Genomic DNA, 7438 nt, shown 5'->3' with positions numbered 1-7438 from the left:
AAAAAAGAAATAAGGACACCCAGAAATCCTTTGAAAAAGTCTGCAAGATTTTATGTCTGAACCTCTGAAGATAATCTGGGTGGTGAAGAAATAAACTGCAAGTCAGGGAAAATGATATAAAATGTCAATAAAAGGAATATGACAGAGATAAGTGAGATTGTTCTTTATTCCCTTGTATTAATGTCTGATGTGTATCCCTTTATGGTCTCAGATACTGAAATAACCAGAACAGCTGAAACGTTGTTACTTTGTTACCTGTGAAGCCTCACAGAGAAGGAACATGAATGGTCACTGAACAGGGGCAAGCAGAGATAATAGATACAACCCCAACCCCACCAACCACCCAAACATTTCATCTTAAAGACATTCATATGGAGCCCAAAAGCAGCTGGCAGGGAAACTTTTAAGCATCCAGTTTTACCAACTACCAAGAACATCATTCCCGTGAGCTGAAACGCCGAATGCGTGAATAATTATCATACATCATGGACACCATTGACACTGAATTTTTTTATATGATAGCGATAACAATTTTCTCTTTATATAGATATATAATTATATAGCATAGAACGATGATGGTGAAAGCAGAAATTGTAACAAATGAATTACAACGATATATGTTATTATTCAAAATCAGAATTTGCTGCTTCCTGTGAAAGAATGTATATAACCCTGTTGTAAATAGTAGAGATGCAGTAGATTTCTCAGAATGTACAGGAAGAATCCTAAATATATCGTGATCCTGTCCCATGTGGAGGCCAAAAATAAGATTTTACTTGGACCCTACATGTTACACGTTGTCGCCTTAGCATCCTAAACAAAAATAAATGAGTTCCCTTTCACAACTGTCAACGGTAAAGTCCTGGCAAAACGCATCTCCTTCCTTCAAACTGGTCAGGACGGCGGAGCAAATAAAGTGAAGGTCGTTACAGCTGCCTCTAGGGTGCTGGATGGGTGTAATGCAGAACCGGTGGAGGAAGCCGGTTATGGATGTTCATAATATATATATATATAAACTATAAATAGTGTGCATGTGAATAAGATGCATACATACAGTATGTATGTACATCATCTCATATTTGGAGACATGTATATAAGATGTTGGTAAATGCATATAAGTGGCTTAAACCTTAATCAGTACTTTTCATCCTAAAATAAAAAGATGTGCCTGTCCTGGGCATGACTACATTCCCTTATTGTAATAACCTCAACCAAATTCTGCTGTGAGGCTGTTCTACTTGTCTACCACCCCCTAAGTAGATTTTCTGTTTGATGAGAGTGTTCTGCCATAAAAAATATATACAAAACAGACAAAATTAATGAGAAATCTTGAAAGTTGACTCTTTATTTAAACTAGAAAGTATCCAAGGCTTCCTGCCGGATAAACTTGCATTGTGTGCTAACATTGTCACTGTGCTGTAACCTGCAGCTTTAGTGAATAAGTCACTTGGAGATTAAAAGTCTCCAAGGTCTATGTAACAGTCCAAATAGTGTAATTTGATTTCTGTGTCCAAAAAGGCTCTACAGTATCTCATAACTTAGGTTTTATCATCATCATTATCACCACTATCATCTTTTTGGAGATATTCTAAGCTGTGGGTAAGAATACTGAATCATAATAAACTATCTCCATTTCTTCTGCTGTATTAAACATCACCTCGGCACTTATAACTCCTATTGCCCCCAGGCTTCTCCTATTATATTTTTATGTACATGGCATATCCATGTGATGTTAACATGGGGATCCTCATGCACCTCTGTGGGGTTCTCACCAATTATGACATCACTTGTTTTCCTGCTGATGTGTAGACCGCTGCCACCAGACTCACTATCTGCTTATCTGAGGAGACAGCAGAAGCGGTTATTATAATCGTGTGTAAAATGTGGTTTAGCGCCATCAACATTTCTAAGATGCCTCCAGAGGCCGGGTAAGAGAAGAAAGGGTTGCAGGGAAATATATTTTAGGATGATTTTTGAATCCTGTGCTGTGGGAAATGTGTATTCGGGGCACCATTTTTCCATCAGGATATCACTTGAGCAGATAAAATACATCTTTATTTAGCACATAATATGAGAACTACATCACATTTTAGTTACAGAGCACCAGCAGGTTCTGTGGCATCAGCACACGTTGAATCGTTTCAATGGGTTTCACCACAAGAGATAATTGGGGCAGATGAATGGGACAAACAGCAAGTGACGTGAGTCCCACCATCTCTGAAACACAAAATCATCACTAATTCTTTTTTTGCCACTAATGGTAGTAAAATATATAAGGCTTTGGCGTTTAGGCAGATAGGCTCAATATTTGGTATACAAAACATGGTTGTCATAGCAACAAATGGAATGTTCACCATCGTTATTATGGTTGTAAGACTGCTTTGCAGAAGCGTTGTTTTTTTTATACATAATACTAATTCCTTCATTATTAAGGCTATGGTGTTCCCCAAAGTCTAGATATTTCTTCTATGGTTGTTCAACCCTGATCCCCTATTTTACTTTTAGTGTACCCCACAACAGATAGGGATTCTGTGTTATATGAATAGGCCAACAAAACATTTCACACTACAGAAGATACAATAAAACATATAAGATAACATTATTTATTACATGACAGCAGGGGCCATTTTCAATATTTATTGTTTAGGTTTTACTTATTTAAAATGTTGAGATCTAAGCGGTCAAAAATGTAACTATTCCAATGTACATTTTATTTTCCCTTTATTTCATTCTTACAGAAAAATCCTGGGGCAGTTGATATATAAAACACATTCTTGTAATGGGTTCATAGCAATTATTTATACCAAGGACTATACAATAATATTCTATTCACTAATTGTTTTGTTTTTGCCATCAATAGGGATTCTAATGATGGACTTACATCTGTCCTGAGGCCCCCAAAGCCGATGTATGCTGGGTGAGTAACCAATGAATGTTTGCTGCTTAGGCTTTACTTATTTCAAATGTTGAGATGAATGCGGTCAAAACATTTACTATTCCAATGTACATATAGAGTAGATCCAGGCTTTCCTTGTTAGTTCTTATTAAATCCATACGGCTCCTGACGATCTTTTATGTCTCCGTCTGAAACCCTAGAGATTTTTTCTATTGTTGTTCAACGCTGATCCCCTTTTTTTTTTCTTTTAATGCACCCCACAACAGATAGGGATTCTGTGTTATATGAATAGGCCAACAAAACATTTAACACTATAGAAGATACAATAAAACATATAAGAAAACATTATTTATTACATGACAGCGGGGATCATTTTCCTTCATACTAGTCAGCTGAACTGATATATCAGCTGGCAATATGCAGACAAACATTTTATTTTCCCTTTATTTCATTCTTACAGAAAAATCCTGGGGCTGTTGATATATAAAATACATTCTTGTAATGGGTTCATAGCAATTTTTTAATCCAAGGACCGTGCAACAATATTCTATTCACTAATTGTTTTGTTTTTCTTCTCAATAGGAAAGCTAAAAATGTGCTTAGATCAGTGCTAAGGGTCCCTAACCTGATTTATCCAGAGTAAGTAACCAATGATTGTTTGATCTTTAGGCTTTACTTATTTGAAATGGCGAGATGAATGCGGTCAAAAAATTTATTATTCCAATGCACATAAAGAGTAGATCCAGGCTGTCCTTTTTAGTTCTTATTAAATCCATAAGGCTTCTTAGGATCTTTTATGGCTTTGCTCGAAGCCATAGATATTTCTTCTTTGGATGTTTAACCCTGATCCCCTTTTTTTACTTTTAGTGTACCCCACAACAGATAGGGATTCTGTGTTATATGAATAGGACAACAAAACTTTTAACACTATAGAAGATGCAATAAAACGTAAAAGAAAACATTTATTGCATGACAGCAGGGATCATTTTCCTACGTCCTAGTCACCGGAACTAATATATCAGCTGGCGATATGCAGATAGATGTTTGCAGACAAATCCTGTGGATGTTGATATATAAAAAACATCCTTGTAATGGGTTCATTGCAATTATTTATACCAAGGACCTTACAACAATATTCCATTCACTCTTTGATCTGTTTTTGCCCTCAATAGGAAAGCTAATGATGGAATCAAATCTGTCTTGAAAGCCCCGCAGTTCATCTATGACGGGTAAGTAACCAATAAATGTTTACTCTTAAATTTAGAATTTACTAGTTTGAAATGGCGAGATGTATGTTTCCAAACCTTTGCTATTCCAATATACATATAGGGCAGATCCCGGCTTATCTTGTTAGTTCCTATTAAACCTATAAGGCTTTTTAGGATCTTTTATGGTTCTGTCCTAGACATTGCCCGGCTCTACATGTTTCATAAAGATTCACATAGAAAAAACACCTTGGGCCAGCATGCAGCTCATTTTCAAATAACAACAATATTCTATCCACTTATTGTTTTGTTTTTGTCCTCAATAGGAAAGCTGATGATGGGCTCAAACAAGTCCTAGGAGCCCCAAAGCTCAAGTACCCCGGGTAAGTAATCAATGCTTGTTTGCTTTTTATGCTTTACTTCTCATAATGGGTTCATAACAATTATTTATACCAAGGAGCGCACAAGATTATTCTAATCAATCTTTTTTCTGTTTTTGCTCTCAATAGGAAAGCTAAAGATGCGGCCAGATCTGTTTTAAAAGCCCCGCAGTTCGTGTACGACGGGTAAGTAACCAATAAATGTTTGCTCTAAGCAAATTTAGGCTTTACTTATTTGAAATGTCGAGATGAATGCGCTCAAAACTTTTACTATTCCATTGTACATATAGGGTGGATCCAGGCCTACTTTGTTAGTTCTTATTAAACCTATAAGGCTTTTTAGGATCTTTTATGGTTCTGTCCGAGACATTGCCCGTTTCATAAAGATTCACATAGAAAAACACCTTGGGCCAGCATGCAGCTCATTTCAGAGGCATATAATTGGGATATTCTAGCCTATTTATTCCCCATCCATCATAAGAGAACAAACACAGAATGCTCCATGGATGTCTATTTCTGGTAAAGAGAATAGTAAGAATATCTAATTATTCCAAATTGATCTGTATTTTTTGTGTTCTATCCAGAAACATCTATAGCTTCCAGAATCCAAAACCAAGGTAGGTTTCACATTTGCCATCATTTTGCTGGTGTTAGCAGAAAACGGTGAAAAGTGGCTTGTTTCCATTTTATTACAAACCTTCTTCTCTACTGTGTTTTTCAGACCATTGGATCCTGAAGAACCCATGGAAGTTGATATGTAAGTGTTATGGACACTTAGAATTTGGGGGTAAAGGTCTAAGACACATATCCACTCTTCTAGTTTTGGGATATAGCTAATATTCAGTTGATATCAGATTGGATCAACTAAAGGCCTGATCTATACCTCTGATCAATAGTTTATACATCTCTCCAGCACTCAGATGGCTGCTTTTTTTGAAAAGAAGTATGATATTAAATAAGTGAAGTAACAATAAATGCCTACTTATTATTCTCTTTTCCAGAATGTGCGAGGAGGATCCCATGGACATTTCTTAGTAAGTTTCATTGACTTGTGAATTTTTAAATATGGATGCATCTTTATTCTTGATGATAAACTCATTTAAGCAGAGCCCTGCCCCCCATTACAGTCTGCTCGGCCAAATATCACCGACCAATGATGGGGTTGGAGTTCCAGAGACTTTCTCTGTTTATCATGCTAGACGTTTAAATAACTTTATATATAGTCATAGTGTCTCGTCTATTGATTTAATTCTCGTGTCTTCTTTTTATCCACAGGTCATGCGATTGGAGAAGTGATTGGAGAAGTGATTGGAGAAGATGAGGGAAGAATTCCTTGGGGGGAGGGGGGATTTCACGTTAGATGGGATTAGGATATTATATAAAATGTAAAAAAAAATTCTAAAAATGTTGTAATCATGATTGGTTCTTTAAAGTCTCCACATATCACATGATCATTGATCACCATGGATTACACCACGAAGGACATTGAAGGACAGACCACATCAGAGCGCGTAGCCTGCCTGGTCTTGTCTGTTATGGTGCACAGAGTTAGTAGTTTGCTGGTTACACAGTATTATCATCCCCCAATGTTTAACTTCCCATCTGTCAATCCATTTTGTAAATCATATGATGTAGTTCTACTCAGGTTATACTGGATGAAAACTTTCTTATCGTCTTCTGTTTCCTGCAAACTGTTTAACGCAGAGACTGTGCCATTTCTGTTATAGTGTGGAGGAGAGGAGTGCTGGTTACTCTGTATCCGGCGACTTTATATGTGAAATTACATGAAACTTCCAACAAACCAATAATAACGATTGGGATCTTTGGTATCACTTGGCATAAAGTGAAATAACATTTTATATTTAATATTGGCCAATTCTTAATATTTTAAGCTAAAGAACATAATAAAAAAAAGCGTACTTTTTAAGCTATTTTATAGAGGTTTAGAAGTAATGTAAAAAAGTTTAAATTTACCAAGAGGGTAGTAGATAAATAGATCAGGGTCCCATCAGACACGGTTGAGGCTAACACAATGAAGGAATTTAAACATGCATGGAATATGAATAAAGGCTAAAAACCAATGAGATTTTATTTTTTATTTCCTCATTTGTTTTATTTTACCCATACATTATTGAACACTACCTTTTAGATAACTGCCTCCTCTATGTGACGTGATTACTGCAGAATCCTGAGTGCAGATGAAGTTTTATGCACTTTAAGCAATAATCTAGATGATGACAAATCCTTCGGTGAAGCTCAACGACTAAAAAACTGTTACCGTTATCTTCATGCCATTCTGCCTACTACCTTATAGACTTTTGCTTATACCCTTAATAATCTGCGTGTAACTAAAAACAATATCAAAATAAAATATATATTATTATGTGCAGTCGGTGTTCCCAGGTTGTTTATGTGCTGAATGTATGCCTCCTCTTGATTTGGGTAACAAACAAGCGATGAACCAGATAAAATAATCCCTCTCTGTGACGCCGAGAAGTGTTTTGGTTAAGAGATCCCTGATATACAAGACACCTGCCAGATTACCTAAACAGTAATGGTTATCAGCAGACCTGTTCTTGATATTCGGGAGAACATGAAAACGAACACGAATGGTGCGTTTTCGTTGTTCAAACCTAATTCCGAATAAAGTAATATGGTGGCGGGTAAACGTACATGAAGACGAATAAGCACAACACGAAGAATCTTCATGTTCCTCTTCGCTAATATCTCCTAGCTAATCCCCCTGGTCCCTTCCCACTGGCTCTAGCCTACCTTCTCTACTTAGCCTGAGGGCTTCCAAACCATACGCCCTGTCATAGGGCTTCCAGCCGCGCTCCTACCTCTTGCCTTACTGGTGCGCTTCCGGTTTCCTGCCTGTAATAAGCTTCTCACCCCAAGTTTATTTCCTGCTGGTTCTCAGATCACCTGTAGATGGCGCCCAAGAGAAAGACTAAGGC

The sequence above is a fragment of the Sceloporus occidentalis genome, unplaced genomic scaffold, assembly GCF_023333645.1.
Source record: "Sceloporus occidentalis isolate IW3139 unplaced genomic scaffold, rSceOcc1.0.p SCAF_52, whole genome shotgun sequence".
Taxonomy (NCBI): domain Eukaryota; kingdom Metazoa; phylum Chordata; class Lepidosauria; order Squamata; family Phrynosomatidae; genus Sceloporus; species Sceloporus occidentalis.
This window is presented reverse-complemented; position numbering follows the sequence as displayed.